The sequence below is a fragment of the Phlebotomus papatasi genome, chromosome 1 (genome assembly GCF_024763615.1).
Source record: "Phlebotomus papatasi isolate M1 chromosome 1, Ppap_2.1, whole genome shotgun sequence".
NCBI classification, from domain to species: Eukaryota; Metazoa; Arthropoda; class Insecta; order Diptera; family Psychodidae; genus Phlebotomus; species Phlebotomus papatasi.
This window is the reverse complement of record NC_077222.1, coordinates 36,879,934-36,902,602: the sequence shown is the minus strand read 5'-3', so window position 1 is coordinate 36,902,602 and position 22,669 is coordinate 36,879,934. Positions and strand designations below refer to the sequence as shown.

At 30.9% G+C, this 22,669-nt stretch overlaps 1 protein-coding gene across 1 annotated transcript in view; it reads left to right on the top strand.

Moving 5' to 3' along the window:
* LOC129799005 (cyclic nucleotide-gated cation channel subunit A) overlaps positions 1–22,669 on the top strand; it is a 65,273-nt gene that overhangs the window by 5,718 nt on the left and 36,886 nt on the right. The gene's annotated exons all lie outside the window — the stretch shown is intronic.

Below are 22,669 nucleotides of genomic sequence, written 5' to 3'. Positions count from 1 at the left end.
CAAGGTATGGCAATAAGACGGATTTTTAACGAATAGGTCACGGGCCAGGTATGAAAAAGTCTTTCTTGTATAATAATTTGAAGGTACTTCGAAATACATTGGTCATCTTCCTGTTTATTTCACGATCTGGGGCATTAAAGTCGAATTAGGAAACACATCTTCACTGTTAAAGTCTGCTTCTTTATCAATTTCGCTTATTTCGCAGAAATCGACCATTTTACTTATTCTGGGCAGTCTTCGTGTAATCTCAATTGTTGTCCATGATTAATATGTTGCAAAAAACTGATATATTTTACCATAACAACCAAAACAATTAAATAAAAGGTTCGGTAATTTTTGAAAATTTTACGTCTGAACCGATAACACCGCCCACAGGCGGTCTTCGTTTTTTCTTTCTAAAACTGATACTTTTAATTTTTCCACATTTATCAATTGAAATATACAACCTTGAATAACATATATTTCAGGAAATAAAGTTCTTACGTAATGTAAGTTCTTCGGTAATGAATTAGTCAAGAAATCGTAATTGATTTTTTTCTCGAATATCCCTTTCTATTCACAGGGCTCTATCTCGTGAATTCGAACATTCCGCATAACAGGGATGCTTTGCCATGTCTTTTTATGTTTATTGAGAAAATTTTGAAAAACCAAAATTATAAGAGTTTGGTTTTCATTGAATTTTGTAAAATAAATTATAGCTATCAAACGACAAATACTTCAAAGTACAAAATTTGCAAAAGTTCTTCAGCGGACTTTAAAAATTTTGGACATTGAAGCACGTTCATTAAGACTCGTCCTGGTGGACAAAGAGAAATATGAAGCCTCAATCTTTTTTATCCGTCACTCTAACCTGTTCCTCAAAAGGGAAAAGAAAAGAAAATTAAATTTTCCTCACATTTTTAACACATTTTTAAGAAGGAACCAGACTTCAGGAATATTGTTTTTTCAAATTTTCTTGTGTTTGTGTTAGTGTAATTGTAATTTTTGCAATACTTTTGAACTAAAATTTGAATAATTCGAAAATTTAGTGTTTTTTTCAAAAACTGCTTTCTTTTTAAGTTAAACTTGTGCTATTTAGTTTTTACTAAAACAAGTTGATAAAAAATTTCCAAATTAAGTGCTTTTAAAATATGGTATCATACTCATATGTAATCTTTAATGAGCGATGCTTCAGAAAGGAGAACTTATTAAATATTTTCAACACAAGATGTTTCTTTCAAAACCTGTTTTATCGAAATATGTTGTAAGAGTTTCTTCATTTTCTGATGTATTTTTAAGTTTTTTTTTTTTTAAATTATTTGAGGGCATTTTCTTTTTGTTTGTAACCTAATTTCAAAGGCTAATGAATCGTAGAGAGCTTATTTCTCAACAGATTGAGGCTTGTAAGGCTTGATTTGAGAGATTTTGGAATCTTCGATAAGTCTGAACCAGTTCAAAATGGCTATAAAACTTTCAGGCTGGGTCATCCTCATTCATTCAAATTCAATACTCCTGCGACGTTGTGTCAAACTTTTAAGCTTTAAAACTTTTAAACTTTTTAACTTTTAAACTGAAAATCGGTTCCAGACGGTTATGAATTCTTAAATATATTTATATGAAAAAAAAACAAAGCACATATATTTTTTAATTTTCCGGTAGAGAAAATTAGGAATTACTGTTTTTTTGCAAAGTTAAGCTGCTTTGCCACATTTTTTTTATCAAAATCTATATAAAAAAAAGAACTTTAAATTTTTAAAATTCATTTCCTGAATACTTTATGTGTACACTTGAGTGACGCGTTGACCCAGGAATACCTGTAACATTACCACTGGGTTACATAGTGAGAAAATGTGGGTGAATGGGGTTTAATATCAATTGGGGTTTGAGTTGAAAACATATTGGGCGATTGATTGTTGCTTTGTATTTGTTTCCGCTGGTTGTGGCTCTCAACAGTGGGTGGTTTGTCAGACACCTGTTTGAGTCGCATGTGAAATCATCCCTGTGCCATCCCTCCAAAACCGCCTTCGCATTTTGTGGCACGCACGAATAAACTTCCCTTCCGCATTAATTCAAGTATCTCGACGGTTGACTTGTGCAGGGCGGAAATCGCCCGTATTTCTCTCTGGGAACCTAACCCTTTATCAAATTGCCAGAGATATGTTGGAAATTCATCCGCCCCTCAAAAGTGCCACATAGATAGTTTTCCAGAAAAAGTCGAGGGCGTGCTGAAGGGCCCACAATATTCACTAAAACCATAAATTAAACTGTTCGTCTCTGTAAATTCATTACACCTGTACTTTAAGTAAGTGAAACTTATTATAAATTTATTATTGTTTGGTCCTAATTAAAATTTGTGATTGATACCCATTCATCCCCATTCATCAGAAAAACCAATATAAACTTTGTTCTGTCAATCACAGCAAATTAGAGTTAAGGCGTGAAATTGTAGTGGAAACATTTTTCAATTATTGATGAAAATTATTGTGCACGTGACTTTTCAATGGTATATTGGATTAATTAATTAATCCTCTCTTTTGCTACTCTCTGTGATTGTATTATAAATTAACTTCCTCACCCACATATGCCTGTATTCCCTGTGATCACATAATAAAATTTATGCTTTTTGTATTTTTGTGGTTGATGAAAATGCAATTTGTGGTGAAACAATAAATTGTAATAATTCAAAAATTACTACGTATTAATTATCCAATAAATTCCCATGGTTTGGAATAACGCACGAAATTCAATCAATTGGGTTATAAATACCTTTTCAAGCTTCTGTCAAATACCTATTTAATTAATATAAACAAAACATTAACATATCTTATTTTGAATTCTCTCTATGGCTAAGGACAGAGTCACATTGACCTTCAAATCCTCATCGTTTTCTATCAAATTCATATATCTTTTCCTCAATTGGCTTTTGAAAGTTGGAGAATTATATATTTTTTGTGATCTTATATGGTAATTATGTAAGAAGACAGGTGGTAAAGCGTTCTATCTTTGTGGAAAGTTTATACACGAGACTTAGATGGTACACGTCTACTTTAAAGATCCACCTCATGAGAAAGCATCATGTCCATGAGATCGATCATTTTAAAGAGTATTCCTTGGCTCTGTAATTTATATAATGTTTATTAAATTGAATTTCTGAGAAAAAATCGTTTATGGATTCAAAGCCGTTAGAATCAGGTTTTGACTTCTCAGGGACTCTTTAAAGTTCTCGAAATCGATTAATAAATATACTTTTTATACTTTCATTTGTTGAACCTTTGACCACACTGACTTCCTCTAGTCCTGGCGGCTGGTCGTTGGCTCGCTCAAAAACGTAGCTAAGGTCGCTGTCGAAAAGTCCGTCTTACAGAAGGCTCCTTGCGAGTTTCCGTAACAATCTTGCTTTTACGGGGAGGGGTTGTTAGTCCATCGTCTAACCCTCTTTAGGCGGACCAGATCCCTTGTTCGTTAGCTTCAGGTTCGTGACTTCCCACTGCGGTTGGTTACCCAATGTTTTATCACTCACCTGAGTGTACCGGGGCCTACGGCCTACCAGACATCTAGCCAGCTTGGAGGTGAACATAGGAATTGAAGGGAAGAGGCTATGTGTCGCATTACCTCCCACCCCCTATTAGACCCTCATTATTACGAATGAATTACGGTTAATTTCATATAAGTGCGCCTTGCAGGTCTAAATAATTTAATCCAAAAACGAAAAAATTGCACGACACGCAACGTGTGGTCGAGATATCACAAAAATTTAGGTTTCTAAAATTATCAAGATAACGCTAATGGCACGAATGCCAATTTAGAAGTGAATTCCCCGAAAATTTAAAGTCATTATTCTTAACCCTTTGGCTTTTAGGTTTGTTCAAAACCGGACGGACAAACAAACGAGTTAGTCGAACAGCCGAATGAATGGATAAAAGGGACCAAACGATCCATCAGCGTGACATAATTTCTCCCAAAAACTATAATCCGATGATCGTCTCTGTCGGACGGATGGGACAGTTATTTTAGAGACTTTGTTTTACAGAGCTGTTGATGCATTTTTCCCACATAAAAATCACCAAAAACAAAAACCGTTTTAAAAATTATTTTTTTTGCAATTTTAATTAGCAAAGATAGGATATTGCCGATATTGCTGTAAAATTGTTCGTGAAGTGCTGTGACTTATTTATTTGGTGACTTAGTTATTTGGCCTCCAAGAAAGGCAAAGCCTCACAAACTTGACATCTTTGACCACCTAGAAGCCTAATGTGCCAGACATATTTACGGCTTAAGCCGAGAGACGGTTAATGTAATTATTATCAAAATAATGATTAGTACTACATTCCTATCAATTTTTCACTAAGCGGTATCTCAGCTTAAGCCGTAACGACTGTCTAGAACCTAACTCTACCATCTGACGCTAACCGGATTATCATTTTTTGGTAAATCGTCATGTTGGTACTTTACTCTATAATGTCTAAATTGTAAAGATTTACCAAAAAATAGTTCCCTAGTTACATAGAAAATTAAAATTTCGAGGGTTTAATAATTAATTTATATTGCTTTCTATGTGTAGTTTGACCAGTAATATTTTAAAAGAAAGACGAGATTGTGTGTATGAGCTAAACTTTACGATTAATTATTATAGGCTTTGTAATAATTCGTTTCAGGATTTTTTAGGTAATTTCTTCCTTTTCCTCTTTTAAACCCAATGTCTTGGAATATATGGAAGTGATTTATAAATTCGAGCTTAACATTATCTTCATATCATACATTATACGCGTTAAATTTCTAAAAAAAAAATTCTTTATTAATGTGGATTTATTAAAACTCTAATTTTTGAATTTTATTAAATTAATTTGTTAGAGTCTGATTAATTATACTTACTTACCTTACGAAAATTTGTGCAAACAGATTTAAGCGAAATAGACTAAGGCTTTTTAATAAAAATATAGAAATTTCATTCTATATTTAGACCAAGTTCGATTATATATTATTAAATTAATCGAAGTTTAACAAATTAACCTAATAAAAATCAAAAATGTCAAAAATCATACTCTTAGTCGAATTAAAATTTTATTATATAGTGTGATAACACAATTGACAATGGATACGATAGTGATGATAGCTTTATATAGGTCAATGTGATTTTCCCTTGAAGTTATGCAAAATTTTTGAAACACTTTTTCTCTTTGATAAATTATGGATTCAACAATCAAAATCTATATAAAATATGATTGATCAGATGTTAAGCAATTATATCAATAGAAAAATATTATATAATAAATGAAATGAAATTGCATTATCGGACTTTAATAAATTTGCTCCTAGCGACAGCGAACAATATCAAATGTATGTTCAATTTGCACTAATTACACATGGTTCAAAAGCTGACAGATCAATGAATTATATGGATTCAGTATTCATGATCCGACAATGTATTATTCAAAATTGACTATATTTTATAATTGCAGTGTTTAATACGAAAAGCGTTTTACTCTTCATCATCAAAAATTTGTGTTTGATTCTAATTAAATAATTTTTTAGAAGGATGAGACCTTTTTCTTAAGATACAAAACAAATTGTTTTCAAAACATTTATAAATTAGCATCATGATTGCTTTTTCATAGCTGATTTGTATTCTCCGCACTCTCCGATAAACATCCTTTCATTTTAAAGTGTCAAATTTCTTTAAGTTTTCAAAATAAAGTGTAACAAATTTACTTAATTGAAAAGTTAATGTTAAACATCTATAAGTTGTCTTTTTTTAATTCGCTTTTTTGAAGTACAATTAAAATTTTATAACTTATATAAGACATTTTATCACGTAATAATTGACTTTATTATCAGTGATTGTTGTTCCATCATCCTACAAATAAGACAAAAATTTCCTTCTACCCCAAAATATATCTTGATTTTATCTGAAAAATTTAAAATAGTATACTCTGTCATTCGTCAAATTTACGGTTATAATCTTCCCCATAAACTTTTAATAAGGAAAAGTATTTCAAGTTCAACTATTAAAAAGTTTCATATCGTAAAATTTTCTTCTGCTTTAAAGTCCTTATTTCATTTCTTCTGAACTGTGGGTGTTACACTTTTCTTGTCAAGCTCAGCTATGATTCTCCTGAGAATAATTAATTTCAATCTGCCCAATGACAGTCTTATGGCTGAACTGTGACTATTGACTAAATATTTGCGAAAAAATGGTCGATATTTCTTTTTCAATTTGTTCAGTGAAGTGTTATCCATATGTAATTAAATGTTTAATTTCAAGCAGAAAATATTTCAGTACTATCGTGTTCTCTGATTGGTTAGAACTAGAAAGCATTCAAAGCTTTTACTGTCTAACCAGTGAGATAATGCGATTGTAGTAAAATCTTTTATGAGATTAATAATTTAATAACTTTAGAGGGATGTCTCCGGTGATTGCCAGTGAAAATGTTAGTCACCCTAAGATGAAAACACTTTTTTAGTTTTGCCCAGAGCTTTCGATCCCGATGGGGATTTTCTTCAGTGGTCAACTACCCGGCTAACATATGATGCACTTATTAAGTACTTAATAAGTTCTTAGATCAATTACTTAATTTTAAGGAGTTATAGAACATCCAACTACTTGAAAAATATATGAAAATGAGACAAACGTCAGCGCTTTGTGGCTTTGTGAAACTAATATAGCACGAGGTAGCCTTAACACTAAGTACTTAATTAAGGTCTTTGGTAAAGTATTTAATTAAGTAGTTTGTATTAAGGACATGAAAAGCATTTTCACTAAGCACTTAATGAAGGACTTTCAACTAAGCGCTTTTTAAACACTTACTCTAATGCATATAAAACAAAAATTTTTAATTCATCATGTATTTTTTATTTCTCGCAGAAACACTCTAAAATTCACTTCTGTCTAATTGTCGAAATAATCACGTAGCTACTGCAGTTGTCTTATGCTGCCCGGCACCACATGTTTAATAACATTTTGAGGTTATGTTTTTCTGAAACGTCAATTTGTTTCATCTCTTTCTATCCAATAGTTAACATCTGTCTGTCGCATTCTCTGTTCCAGTTTCCACTTTTTGCCACCAGATGTCACTACTTTCGCTCAAAAAAATCCTTAATAAGTACTTAATAAGTACTTATTAAGGTCTTAATTTATGAACTTGTACTAAGTTATTATTTAAGAGCATGTTCAATGCCTTTAATTATAGCATTGAGTTAGTAACTGCTTACCGTGTGTTAGCCGGGTAAATTGAGTTTCCAGAGTCCTTCTTAAAGTTAGCTTTTCTCAGAGAAAACCACCAAAAAAGTTCAAAAATAGTTGAGAAAAGTTCTCTAGAAGGAAAGCCGCACCACACTGACATTCTACTGATGATGATCTGGAACCCCATGAACCACACGATCCTTAAGAAAGACCCTGGAAACACAATTTAGTTGACCACTTAAGAAGACCTCCATCAGAATCGAAAGCTCTGGGGAAAACGAAAAAAAAGTGTTTTCATCTTTAGGGTGACTAACATTTTCACTGGCAATCACCGGAGACATCCCTCTAAAGCCAATTGCGCCGGTTCATTGTTGAGATAATTTAATAACATTTGAGTGTAGTGCTTAAAAATCAAATTAGATTGATATTAAAACAATTAATTTTAACCTTTGTTTGAACTGTCCAATACGAACTGAGTTCGTGTTTTTAGTTCGTATTGGACCGTTCGCATGTTGTTGTCCAGAGTTGAAGTCCAAGTGCCCATTGTAAGGAGATTCCTGCCTAACAATTTCTCCCCAATAATTTCCATACCGGAGGAAGGAAGAAACAAGCCTCCGAAACGTCGTAAGGAGAGTAAAGGAGAGAAAAGCTCAAATGTCAATCCGTGTTTTAATTTTACCATAATTTAATAGTGACCGATTTCTTCATTTAACAATCTCTATCTACTCTTAAAATGGTATAGAGATATCGGGGAGCAATTTTTTGCATGGTAGCGTCATACTAAGAACATATATTTTTACGTTTTTATGGGGAGTGGGGTCACTGAAAATAAGAAGTTGATATCTGTAACAGTTCGACCCCTAACCTGTTAACAAGTTAAAAAAAACCGATCAATTTATCTGACATTTTAATATTTCCTTTACTGGCCGATAACTTCTACTGCAAATTTGTATTAAATTGTTTAACAATTTATTTTTTTTTTTTATTTTATTCATGAATTTGCAATTACCATTAATTGTGATAGACTAGAGGAAAATTTTAATTAAAAAACATTGTATTTTTGTGCAATTTAATTATAAAATCGAATTGAGCGTTGATATTGAAAACTTAATCTATTGTTTGGTGAATTTTGTTTTTCTTAAGCAATAAATTGTCTTGAATTTTAAATAAGACGTCTCACAGAAGATTGCATGCAGACTCTAACAGTGAGAAAAAAAGAATGAGCTTTATTGATTGCATTGCTGTGGGATCTTGCAATCTCAATGTTCTTCGAGATAGTCCCTCTTGGCACGAATCTTAACAAGTTGAGCTTTATGTTCAAACATGGAGAGTCGTGGGTGAATTTGATGTTTTGCCAAATGTTAGCAAGACTCTTTTTTGTCCAAGTGCAAAAAATAAAACTATTCTGGGGTGAAAGTCATAGAAAAAACACTTGAGTGGAGAAGACAGAAAAGCTCAAGCTTTTTTTTCAACAGCATTACACTAATAACTGAGATATATTCAAGTCATTGTCTTTGCGAGAAGATGTTAATTATTGGGGTGTTGTGAAAGAAAGCACATACAATTGGACGAGTAGTCGTGCAGTGGAAAAGTGTTTCAACAAGAAAAAAGCTCAAGTGGTGCTTTTGTGGGTGGGAAAAATGGGTTGAATTGACTTTGAGTGTGAGAGTGGAAAAGCTGTTTGAGTATTGATGCCTATTGAGGCTTTCTGTTCGATTGTGGGTGGATTGGCCGCGAGGTGAAACGCTAAGAGGGATTGCCCACAGAGAGAGAGAATATATACCTCAATTCAATATATACAGTCACTGAAAGAATAATAGAGTCACCCTTTTTATTTGAGAAATACCATCAAGCTATAATTAATCGGTTGTAGCAAATTGGGCGGTAAAAATTTTCATAAAAATGATCAGAGTAATGAATTTTTATCAAATTTAAATAAAGAGAGAAAATAATAAATCGCAAATAAATAGAAATGAAAAAATTGAAGGGAAGAATATGAATGTAAAAAAAAGCTTTCGAAAAAGATACAAAGAATCCGAAAGGGGCTTCTCTTCCTTATTTCCTAGCTATATCCAGTGCCAGTGCTTATGTAAGTGGTGTTGGAAAAATATTTTTATTCAGAGTACGTAAAAGGAACGTTTAAACACGTAAAAGAAATTTGTTTTCAAGGGGTAGATAACTGTGCCGCTCACAGTTCAATTCGAGAGCCGATCTGTTAATTTCGTGCCGGCCTACCGATACAGACAGTAAGTTTACAAGATTAGTGTTTCCAGTAAAGTACATCAAAATTTACCAATAATCCGGTGATAATCGGATGGGAAATTTCAGCCCAGAATAAAAAACTTTTCTTCCTAGAGCTTTCGGTGCCCTACGCGCCTTCTTCAGTGGCTATAGAAGCAATTTTATTACATAGGGGAAACTGGGGCATCACCAAACACGGGGTACCACCAAACACTAATTTTTATTTCTAAACTACTTGGGCTATCTAGACCATTCCTTCAGTGGACAAGCATCCCTATAGTGCCTATAAATTAATATCGGTCTTATCCTCTGATATCCAATGTTCGATTAAAAAATCGCAGTGTTTGGTGGTACCCCGTGTTTGGTGGTGCCCCAGTTTCCCCTAAAATTATTTACAAATTTACTTTTCATCTTCATTTTTTCACTCACTGAAGATGAAAAGTAAATTTGTAAATTAATTTCGTGTAATAAAATTGCTCCTATAGCCACTGAAGAAGGTGCATAGGGCACCGAAAGTTCTGGGAAGAAAAGTTCTTTTATTCTAGGCTGAAATTTCCCATCCGAAGATCACCGGATTATTGTTAATAAATTGTTACGTCGATTCCTTACCCTTAAAATTTACCACTACATGAAATTGTCTGTAGGCAATTTATAATGTTACACGAGCTTAAACGAACGCTATACTTCATAAGAGCTAACTGACATTTAAATCCGCCGATTCTTCGCAAAAATCGTGCCGATCTGCCGATTTTTGTGATTGAATATGGGCAGTCCGACATGCTAATCTGTAGATTTCTTGCTAAATTGTGCTGATTTCTTGACAAAAGAGTGACAATCGGTCGATTTTTACCTCCAGATCGGCACAATTTAGCCGATCGCCGCTCACGGTTCACTCTGAGAGCCACTTACTCACCCATTGTTTGTTTTAATTTGATCTTTTAGTATCTAAGATGCTTCTAAGAAAAATTATATTTTTTTGGTAAAACACCTGTGACGATTTTACAGTGAGGACACCTCAAAATTCGAAATTAGACTTTATTTTAAATAATTTAATTGTACTCTAATAAGTATCATAAGTAGTGTCTATCAGTTTAACGTTCCTGTCCAAATTTAATAAAATGCTGTTTAATTCATAGTAAAGAGGAGTTGAGATAAATTATTTTATTTTAAACCGACTTACGAAGAGTATTATCACAAAGTTTAAAATCCAATGGAATAAAACTTACAGCACTCTGTCTCCATATATCAGTTTTTTAAAGTCAAAGACTAAAAATGCTCTACTCAAGATATTTCTCTATCAATTCGACTAATTTAAGGGTTTCTTAGAAAGGTCTTGGATTTTTTTTTTGCAAATCTGAATTGTTTTCAATTGGTTATCGACTGATAATTAATTTTTATTCGATATTAAATTATATTACTCCTAAGCTATTTTGAGCGATCTTTTGAGTGATTTATGAAGCGGATTAAATCGGTTGATAATTTTTAAAATTAGAAAAGGCTCTTTTCCAAATCATTAGAATCCTAAAATAGACAGATATGCAGATATGATAACGGATGATTCAAATAACAATTTAGATACAGTATAAAATATCTCGTCAAATTGTTCGTAAATGTTTGGGAATTCTTATTGGGGTCTTACAAAATGCTCGTAAATAGTACAACCTACTAAATAGTTTGTATTTTTTCACAAATTTTGTTTGTAACATGATCACTTGACGAATTTTTTTGTTCTATTATGCATTTGTTCGTACATTTTTGTTTGTTACTAAAAACTTACGAACAAATGACAAAATTTTACGAATATTTTTCTGAGCGTTTAGGAACATTTACGAAGAAATCTTTATAACGTATTATAACGGTTATAACGATTTATGAGCATTTTGTAAGTTCCTAATAGGAATACACAAACATTTACAAACAATTTGACGACATATTTTTTTTCTGTGTAGTATAATTTTTGTCTAATCTTAGACCACGTATTAAGACTGATTGGTTGAATTTAAATTGAAATATATACGGAATTGATGTTTTAATTATAATGACTTTCCATGACTGACGCTATTATTTTTCCTTCGACTGTATAGCATTTCGATGTTAAACACAAAAGGTAGAAACGCGGGAATGGGATTAGATATCAATTGGAGTGTCTTGAACATTTCAGTCGTCTTCGTTTAGTTATCCGCTTAACATCAATTTAACTCGCTGCTACATTTTGCGTTTTTTTCATCCTTATCGCCGTACCGTGTTTTCCCCCGGTAAATTATTCGAAAATTTCCTCCACCGTGTAAATCCTCGAAGGCAGTATCTCCGCCAATTTGTGCTCTATGAATTGAATGTAAACAGTTCTCTTTTCTTTTCCGAATATTGTGTGGTGTTTGCTTCTTTAATGCTTCCTCAAAGCTATATATCTTTACAAGTGTTCTGGGATAAAGTGTGACATCCGCAAGTGTATCTAAAAAGCCTGAACCCAAAAAGGATATAATCAAAATACATCTATTTTAAAGTTTATAGGATTTCATCAAAAAGCCATCCCTTGAGGAGCTTACTTGATAAAATATCCAAGAGTTTCTGCATATAGAAATTGGCCTAAATTTCTTGTGGTTTGCATGTGACACATTTCAAAGTGATATTTACAAAGTTTACATCAACTTCATATACAATATTAGATGGATCGAAAATGTTGCATATCTAAGTAAAGTTATTTTCTCACGAGAGAGGATACTTTGAGTACAAGGGGCTAATTATTGTTAACTTTTCAAGCCGACTGTTGGATATTTTCTCTGTTATTTGCCAGGGGAAAACTATTAAAGAGCTATTAAGACAATTTTCTATGACGATCTTTGATTAAATAAGTTTGTGATGTAAGTCCGGTTGGAAGTATGTATTAAACTGTTATCAGTTTATAAATTAGTATTCAAGTCTTTTGAAGCTAAACTTTAATGGAGTTCAGTTTTCAATAACTTTTGATTGAAAATATTACTAAAGGCACAAAGTTGTATTAGGTCGATTGAAGTTTTTCTGTTGAGTGAAAATTAAATATAAATCCGGAAACAGTTCTATATAAAACGTTTAAATACTAAATTTGCAATATTGCTCCAGGATTGCTATCAAGAACAATTTTAGCTGTTAAGAAACTTCATTAACGCTAGGATGCTTTTGATATCTACTTAATTAAGCACATCAATAGGATCACGTAATTTCAGACTTGACACGATTGCAAGATGTTCTAATCAAAGTCTGAAAGTCGATAGTATGTTCAATAACAAAGTCTCATCATAATTTTCCACATATTCTCATGTCATCTGAACTCAAAATTCTAATGTTGTACAGAAAACTATCCACCCTATAATAGCGATGGAAAATGACCTTAAAATAACAAGATGAGAATCAAAGGTTTAAAGTAAATCCATGGGACATTCATGGTAAACCCAATTATTTGTCACAAATGCATTTGGCAAAAGTGTCACGTACGATAAATACTTTTATTTGTTTGAATTTAACATTGTTGCATTAAATGCTTAATTAATTGAAATTTCGCAAGCAAATGAACTTCAAAGTGCGTCACCCTCAATAGCAAAATAATCGAACAATATAAATACGTGAAATTAATGCAAATATAGACGAGAGAATTTTCATAATCTTCCTGATTTTCTTTTTATATTTTGTCGAAACTCCATACACATTCCATCTCAATTGGTATTTTAATTTTCAATATTTTTACTTCTGCTGCAAATTGGTATTCAATTAGTGATTCTTTACTCATATTCTGTGTTATTTCTTCCGAGGAAATTACATTGAATGGGGATCGTAAAAAATAGATTATGCGTTTAGTTCCGCCATAATTTGCTTTTTAGAGATTCCAACTTGTTGGAATATTCGTCCAATCGATACATCTGTTAGAGGCCATATTTAGTGATTATTAGCGAAAATATGCAACAATTATTTGCTTTTCAATTAAAGTATCACTGCTAGAATTAAATCACATACAAATTGCACTACTTCAACTATAGATTTTTCTGAAGTATTGCACTTTTGCAGGTGGAAATACGAGTTGTATTTTTTTATTTTCCAACAACATGAAAATGCAATTTGAAAGATTGTTTTTGCATGTGAGAGCTTTTCAACCAAATTACTATAAAGCTTTGCTTTTTGAAGTAGCTAAAAGCTCTCGGCTTTTGCAATAATTATCAAATTTAGGATAGAATTTTGTGGGATGCCCAAGTACAAAACAGTTCGCAGATTGTTTTTGTATTATTTGTTCAGACGAATAAATTTATTTTTCTCTTGAAGTAATACGTTACCCTTTTTGAACACATTTAAATCAATCCAAAAATCATCCCAAAGCTTTTAAAAAAAATAATATTGAAGTGATATAATTAAATTTGAATTTAAAACGACGACCTATTCATTTTATCAGATGGAACCGGTTTAAATCAATTTTAGTGTTTTAAACGAATTAAATAATTTAATAAATGGAATTATACTTATTGTACTATGACCATTCAAAAGAGTTTATACTTATTCCCATAGGTTAAAGAAATAATCTTGTAAGGGATCCTGAATTTTACATTTTGAAGCTCCAATAGAAATAATAAATTATGGTTATTATCCCTTTTGTCCATTTTAGGACTCTCTAGGCACCCAAGAAGAAAAGTATTTTTTGAAATATCTAAAATTATAAAAAAATATTATTGTGGATAATTGTAAATTAGGACCACATTCAAATCTATGACAATTTATGCAAGTATCTATTAGCTAAAACTTGCACCACTTTTGAAAACGTTTCTCCTGGAGAAGATTTTTTTTTTCAATTTTAACAGAGTTTGTATTTTTCATCAAAATTTTCAAATACTTTTAGTCTCTAATTTTCATTAGATTGTTGAATCTAATAAAAATATGTGATCTTTAACATAGTTGTATTTGGTATGTGACCGATGAATAATAAAAGATTACGCTTTACTTCTAAAGCTTGACGTCGAACTTGACGAGATGCCCCCGAAAACCCCAAATGGTTATGTTAAATCGCTTAATTTCTAGAACTATTATTAAAATACTGAAAGAAAGTGCAGAATATCAGTGCAAAATTGCAAAATTGAACCAAAATATGGTTTCTTGGAGAGGAACGAGTGGAATTATTAAATAGCTTCTCTCTGTGGATCTCGAGCAAGCATATTAAATATAATTATCCCAATTATTCTGTTCTATCAGGAATATTTCACACATAGGGGAAGTGCTTATAATTTTGGACAGTCTGCTTATAAGCATCGAAGTTCCAAGTTTGAAGTGCGATATTTTCTATACTAATTGACATTTCTTGTTACTCTCTTTTCAGAAGGGTTGTTTAGAAACTTAGCAAGCTATTTATCGTCTTATTTTTATTAAAATTAGTTTTAATACGTTTAAAAATGAATTGATAAGTAGAAGTGACCTTGGCTCTTATTTTGGACAACTTGTTTATTAATTTGTCCAACTTGGCTGTAAATTTGGACAGCTAATCCGCCTCAATAGGACGCCCATTGTTCTTCATTTGATGAACCAATCTTACCAAGTCCTCTTCCTGTTCATGTAAGGGAAACGTAGAATGTCACAAGAAGCCAGGAAACTTTCCATATCATTCATTAAAGTGAGTTGACTTCGGTGCTCCAAGTACGTGCGGATTCGCTCATTCCCTGACCTTTCCGGGAGCCTTTCAAGGCATTTCTCGCTACATCTCTTTCGTAGAGATGATGCTCCTTTGTTTCTCCAGGCATTTGTCCAACCTAGTCATCACAAAAGCTAAAACTTCACGAAATTTCGTGAGAAAAACACCTGTCCAAAATAAGAATCATCACCTCACTGGTGAATGTCTTAAAAAATTTCCCATTTTTCACACGAAAAATATAATTCACAAGGCAAATCTCACTTCAGGTCAAATGTACAAATCATCAGTAACGTGAATCAACACAATATTCAATGAATATTCAATAATATCACTCAAAAACAGCGGACAAACTTTGTTAGTACTTCACCAAAACTAAATAAGACTGAAGTAAGCCACGAAGTTCTGTCATATTTCTCGTAAGCAATTGCTCACACTGAATTTTCAACAAAGCAATTTCAACTCAAATCATATTCAAATTTTAACGTATTTAGTGTTAAAATCTTCCAAAAAGAACAAATATTTAGATAGAATTCATTATTCATCAAATATTGGAATAAAAATCCATCATTTTAATCAATTTATTTTTAGTGTCCAATGTTATCCTCAAAGTGTCCAAAATAAGAAACTGGACAAAATTATGAGCATTTCCCCTACGTTATTTTTAAATAAATCAATCTGTAAATACTCACTGTTTTATTGCAAAATCATTGTATATGCGGGCTTCGGACATAAACTAAAATGAAGGCTTCGAAAGGCGGATTTCCTTCTTTTAAAAATTAATACCTGAGGGGTTTGACATATTAGCAAAATACTGTAATTATTTTATTGGCTAGTAGCATTAAAATTCAATAAATGATTGTATTTGTTTTTTTGTGGTAATATAAAATCACTTTTGCATAGTGAAAACAAATTGATTTCAGCAAAACGCGCATATTTTGTGAGGAAAATGCACTATTGCCAAACTCAGAAAAAACAATGAAAAAAATAAATGAATTTTTGGAAAGGATTTTCACAGATTATATGCCATTGATTAATGTTATTTATATTAGTATTAGTAATCAATTTTGAATGATATGTCAGCTGAAAGTATAATACAATATATCTGTTTTATCAAATTGATGAGTTTTCGATGATGAAAAATTGAATTTATTTATGTTCAGTTTTATTTTCATTGACAAACAAAAATATTTAAAAGTGCTTTTCTAATTATATTATTTTTTTTAATGAAAGAATAATAACAAAATGCTTTAGGCTTTCTTTTTTTGTCCATTTTTTTTTTAAACAAAATTTGAGTTAAATTTTTTACGCTATTTATAAACGTGATCTTCAGATCACAAAATTATCCGAGATCCCTAATATATTTTGAATTCCAGAATTACAAGAAATTCCAATGATTTTGAAAATTTTGATAATATCAATTGCTTTAATTATGCAAATATTATTGATTTTTTTAAAATAATTTCGCTTTTTAAGAAGAAAGAGAAGTTTATCCTAATACATTCTAATACATCTTAATACATGCACGCCAAACTATTGTAAACAAATCCACAAATAACTTATATTATGTACAGCCCCATAATGTATTATTAGTATACAGGGACATGAATTAAATAAATAAATAAAATAAATAAAAAAAATACATAAATCTTAAGTCTGTGAAAATGTCTAACAATGTGTCTTAATAATGCTTTAAATTAAAAACACATGGAACCGCTCTAGAAATTCACTTAAACTACCGAGTTCTTTAAAATTTCCGTTTTTAGTATGATTTATTAAAAAGAAATTATTTAGCTAATTTATGACGTTTCTTTGATTTTACATAGGACATATTTAGGAGGACATATTTATTTTAATATAAATTTACAAATCTCAGTTGGGGTCTCCGCGCATCCCTTCCGTAAGTTTAGCCCCTTGAAAACGATGGAGTTAAAAATTGGGAGCTAGAAAAAATATCTAGAAATATATCTAAAATAGCTAGAAAAAAGCTTTTTTGCCTTTTGAGAGCAAAACTTTAGATGGCTACAGGAAATAAAAGTAATAATCGGTAATAAGTTGGTAGTTAAAACCGTTGTCTTGTCAGAAAACTATTTATTTAATTTTTAAGCCCAATTTTGGATTTGTTTGAAATGATGTATGAAACAATTTGAACCGGTCCACAAGATCTATACGAAAACTCAGATTTCTGGACGTGAAAAAATTGGATGAGATATTATGAGAATATTGAATTTCTATGATACTTCTTTGGTAACGTAGAGTCAGCCTTTTTGGCCATGTAAGCATTTTTGGCCACCTAAAGTAAAATCACATTGTAGGGCAATTATGAGTTTATTTAGAACAGGAAAATGGGTCTTATTTCGTAATCTCTAATCTAACGAATCAGAAAACCATATTTGATTTTGTTTCGACTTGATTAATTCTAAGTTATTGAAAGAAATTCTCGACAAGGTAAAGAATCACTAAAAAACATGGAATTCTTAAAAAACTTAATGTTAAGAGAAATTGTTTTGCACTATTTTATATTTTTGATGAAAATATTTGATGTTAGTCAATGAAAGTCCATTTCTTACTTAACTAAATTTCATTTTGATATCATCCTTAATAAGATTTTCTAACAAATTAAATGAAAATCGGATGTGGCTAAAAGACCTTACTTTTTTCGGCTGTGTAAGTACTTTTGGCCATTTATTTTCCCATACATTTTACACGTGGCGCACCTTGCGGATTTTAGTAAAAACAATCGTGACTTTTGACTGATTTTTACATCAAATAGAAAATGTGCAAAAAATCCTTTAAAATACTCTAATAATCACATAAAATTGTTGTTAAATAAGAATAGGACTTGCGCTGTGTATTTGTGAAAGTTTTCGAGAGGTATTTCTTCTGTTATTATTAAAATTCTATTGCACACAGAAAAATTTGTACACAAAATTGTTACACCGAGGGCTGTCCAGATTTGAAAAAGTGTTTGGTAAAATTTTAAGCAAGTGTTTGGTACACAATTTGTTAACTTTTGGTACACAAATTTTTACCATTGGGTACACAATTTTTTAACATTTGGTGGAGAAATTTTTAACATTTGTTAACATTTTGCGTATTTTTTGTTTTATTTTCTTTTAACCAAGGTTAATGTTTTGAGCAAGTTTTAGAAAAAAATATTTTGTAAAATTGTTCGTAAATGTTTGTGAATTCCTATTGAGGATTTACGAAATGCTCGTAAATCATATAACTCACTAAAATGTTTCTAAAGTTATTATATTTTTTCGCATATACTGTCCGTAACATGATCAACCAATGAGCATTTTTTGTTCTTTTACAAACATTTGTTCGTACATTTTTGTTTGTAAAAGAACAAAAAATGCTTATTGGTTGATCATGTTACAGACAGTATTTGCGAAAAAATATAATACTTTAGAAACATTTTAGTGGGTTATATGATTTACGAGCATTTCGTAAATCCCCAATAGTAATTCACAAACATTTACGAACAATTTTACAAAATATTCTTTCTGTATGTAGACAAATAGCATTTTTCAACGATAACTCAGATTTTTAAATTATAGCTTCCATTGTGTGACTTATCGCTAAAAGAAACATTATTCAGTCATTACTAAAAATATTTTATTTAAATATAGCTAAAATATAACAATTTCTCTATACACATTATATATATTTTTTGGAAACTATATAATAATAAGAGTTAATTATGCAAAGTGAGAAATATTTCTTGTGTTTAATTTTATCAACATACATATTTTACATACATATTTCTTTCTTTGTTTTTACCTTAAAAAGTTACGTGGGTCAAGAAGACTTAAAAATGAAATATCTATATTTTCTATATTTTTTATATATCTAATTTTTTCAGAATTATAAAAAAAATGTAATTGAAGCTCTCAAGCATAAAAAGTACAATATTTGAATTATATTTTCTAAAATTGTTATTTAAAGAATTTAAAAATTTAGCCATGGTAATACCTGATTTTTAGAGATTTTTTTGGAAAAAATATACTTTTCAGTGGAAAAAATTTCTCATAATTGGTTGATCTGAAATCTAAAAATCATATATTCCCTGTTAATCGATGAGTTAAACCAGTCCTTGAACGAAGAATTTTATGTTTGTTTGATCAGAACTTATTCTAAATTTTCCCTAAAATCAAAAATTTTTTTTTTTCTAAAATCCTTTGTTCGTGGACTAATTTGACTCATCAGATAACAAAAAATATTTAGTTATTGGATTTCAGATGAACCAATTCCGAGAAATCTTGTCCACCGAAAAGCATATTTTTGCAAAAAAGGTCTCCAAAAATCCCCAGAAAGCCCCAAAAGCTGAATTTTTAAAATTTTTGATTGAAAATGTTTGAAAATATAGTTCAAATGTACTTTTATATGCCTAAGAGCTTGAATTAAATAATATTTTTATTATGTTGAAAAAAAATCCAGAAAAATATTATGTTTTTTTTATCAAAATTATATCATTTTACTTGGATACTATAGTATCCATTTAAATATATATATATATTTAGATTTTTTCAGCAATTTTACTTACAATTCATCACAATTAGTGATTCATCAACTGACACATAAAACAGCCTTATATCTAATCGTGTTCCACCTTAAATAAATATGGTTGGAGACGATTTTGGAATTATTTATTAATTTCCCGACTGGAATACTATAAAATCTTTGAATACTTGCTTCAAAGATGGTCGCTTAGTTTCACGGCTACTTCCAGTTGAACGTAGGAGCGTTATTCAACAACTCGTATATTTCTGGAGACCATTCTGAAACAATTATTTAGAATAAGTTAATTCTCAGTCAGTCTATTAGTAACATTAAATGGAAAAGAGGAGGTAAATATGATCCAAATCAGTGAAGAAATACGTTTTCTACCATATTACTAACTTTTTGCATGGAAAACCCATTATTAAGAGTGGTTCGACAAAAATTGGTATAGAAAGTTGTTTGGATAATTAATAAGTTCATTTAATTGGTACAAGCAAATGTTTTTCTAAAAATTTAATTAACTATCGAAACATATCACATCAGATAATTAAAAATTTGGAAATAAATGGCATAAAATTATTTTTATGTTTATAAAAATTATTTTTATAGCAGTAGTATAAAATTTCACAAAATTTCAAGAACGATCTGAAAATTTCAACATGTCCTTCTTTAAAATTTTTGAAAAGAATTAGGATAGAAAGTTGTTTGAATTATGACTAAATTTATTAATTTTAAAATCTTAAACATATTATACAATAAAATTTGAAGAAAAATTATATTTGTTTTTTTCTTCAAATTAAATAATTATTTAATTTAATATTTCGAAAGTTTCAAATTTTTCTTGAAATTATCATATGCCTAATGCACTAACTGAAAACTTGGACACAATGGGGCCCAAATGGAGGCTTGGGTGCTGCTGTCTTGTAAGGTACAGCCCCCTTTCTAATCTAATCTGAATTGGAAACCTCGAATAGAGTAAATTTTAGATTTAGAAAATGTGGCGGATTACCTTTACGATGAACTTGTAGAAAAGATCTGGCGATTTCATAAGAGCTGGTGGAGCCACCTCCACAGTGACTTCCAATTTACTGCCACTTTGTGGAGCAAGGGATGGCCTTGGTTAATCTCAATCTGGCAAGGGAGCAGCATTTGAAATAAATATATTTCCTGCCAAATGCTGAGAAAGTTGACGGCGTCAGTTTCATCAAACATCTCCAGCTTTCCGGAGTTATTCTCGAGCTGTGGACAAAAAAAAACATAATAAACCGCTTCTCTGAAGAATTTCACAGATGGATGGAAAACTTACCTGCTTTTTCCAGGTCTAAAAACACTTTTTTCTCACGGAAATCGACACTAAACCACGCGTTTTCACCATCATATTTGATCACCGCATTTATAACATCCGCCATGATTCGCGAGAAACTGTCAAAAAATGAGAATATTGTGCTAAATTCTCCGTACTAGTACCATGTGACTTACTTTCTCTCTCTCTTTGTGCTATGATTTGTCTCAATCTCTCTCTCGCTGAGAGAGAAAAACTGCTAGAGTACTAAATGTACACGATTTTAGCTCCTTTCGGTGAACAAATCATTGCGTACACTTTTTCGTGATCTCTTGGTGTAGCAAATAATGTGCACAAAAAGTTATTGTTTTTATGTACAGAAAATTTTGTGTACAAATTTTTCTGTGTGTGGAAACAAGTGGCCAAAAGTGCTTACAAAGTGACCAAAAGTACTGAAGCATGCATAGTTGCATAAAATGATTTTTTTACTAAAATATTCAAAAAAAATTGGGAATTCTCTTGGATTATTAGGAAGAAACGGCTTTAAAGTATCTTTGTACAAAATTTCATTTTATTTAAATAAAGATTATAAAAATTACAAGCACATGAAACCTTAAAGGGGCCGAAAGTACTTACAGTGCTGTCTCTCTATATGCACTGCTTTTGTGTCGGTTGCATTCAAAATCAATTTGTTTACATTTTGACAAAGTAATAAAGAAAATTATTTTCTTGGTAACTAATTTTTCTTGTTTTTAATTTTCTTAATTTTATTTTTTCTGTCTCATATTATATTTAAAATAACACGGAAAATTCTAGAACAATAAAAAAAATGATAATTTATTAAAAGTAAGAATAAAACCGTTGGGAATTTCAAAAAAAGTTGTGCATATTCAGAGAGAGAATTGTCAAAAAAAGTACCCAAACTGTGCAGTGCATGTAGAGAGACAGCACTGTACTCCACCCTACTTTCAAATAATTTTATTATGTCATAACAAATAGAGGAAGTCTATCAGGCCTCGCACACATCATGACTTCGAACATTTCATAATTTTTCCCATATTCCTTTAAAAGAATTTCACCTATTTTTTTTGCAATTTCTCATTTGAGACTAGACGTCAATAAAACATATTGGTACTGTGTCGGATACATTAAAGGAATCTGAAAAATATAAAGTGTTTAAATCCAGAGTAAGTGCGAAACTAGAAAGACTTCCCTGATGAGAAAGCAATTTTTAGACATACGACAGGGTAGGTCAGTTTTAAAATTGCGCATAATTTTCGAATACTATAAATCTATGGAATAATAAACTGATATGAGAGAAATGTGTTGTGCTATTTATTTTCAAATGGCTAATACTCATGCTAGTGGATTTAGTTACTTTGAAGATAGTTTATAAACTTTTGGCAAATAATCCTTTCAGAAAATTTCAACTTTCTGAAACTTCTCTACTCCCTGTCACAGGAATATTGAAGTTGTTGAAGTTACAAGATCGAACACCACGTGAATATGAGACACTGCCACCTCTTTCCAACTTGGCCGTTAATTTTCAGATTTAATATCTTTTAATTTTTTCTTTTATAACAATACTCCTTTTCAATTTTTTCAATTTCATGCGTTCAAATAAAAAACTTTTCTCTTTTTGCATTTATTTTCCTAAATCCTCTTTAAATATTGCTTTACTTAAAGTGAGAGATGTAGAGAAGAAGAATTGATGAAATTGAATATCGTGATATCGAAAGAGCCGTTTCCTCGTCTTGCGTGTTCTGGAATTGAACAAAGTGAAAAATTCTTTAGTGAAAGAGAGAAAAAAGTGAATTGATTCTATTCTTATTTTTCCCCCTCA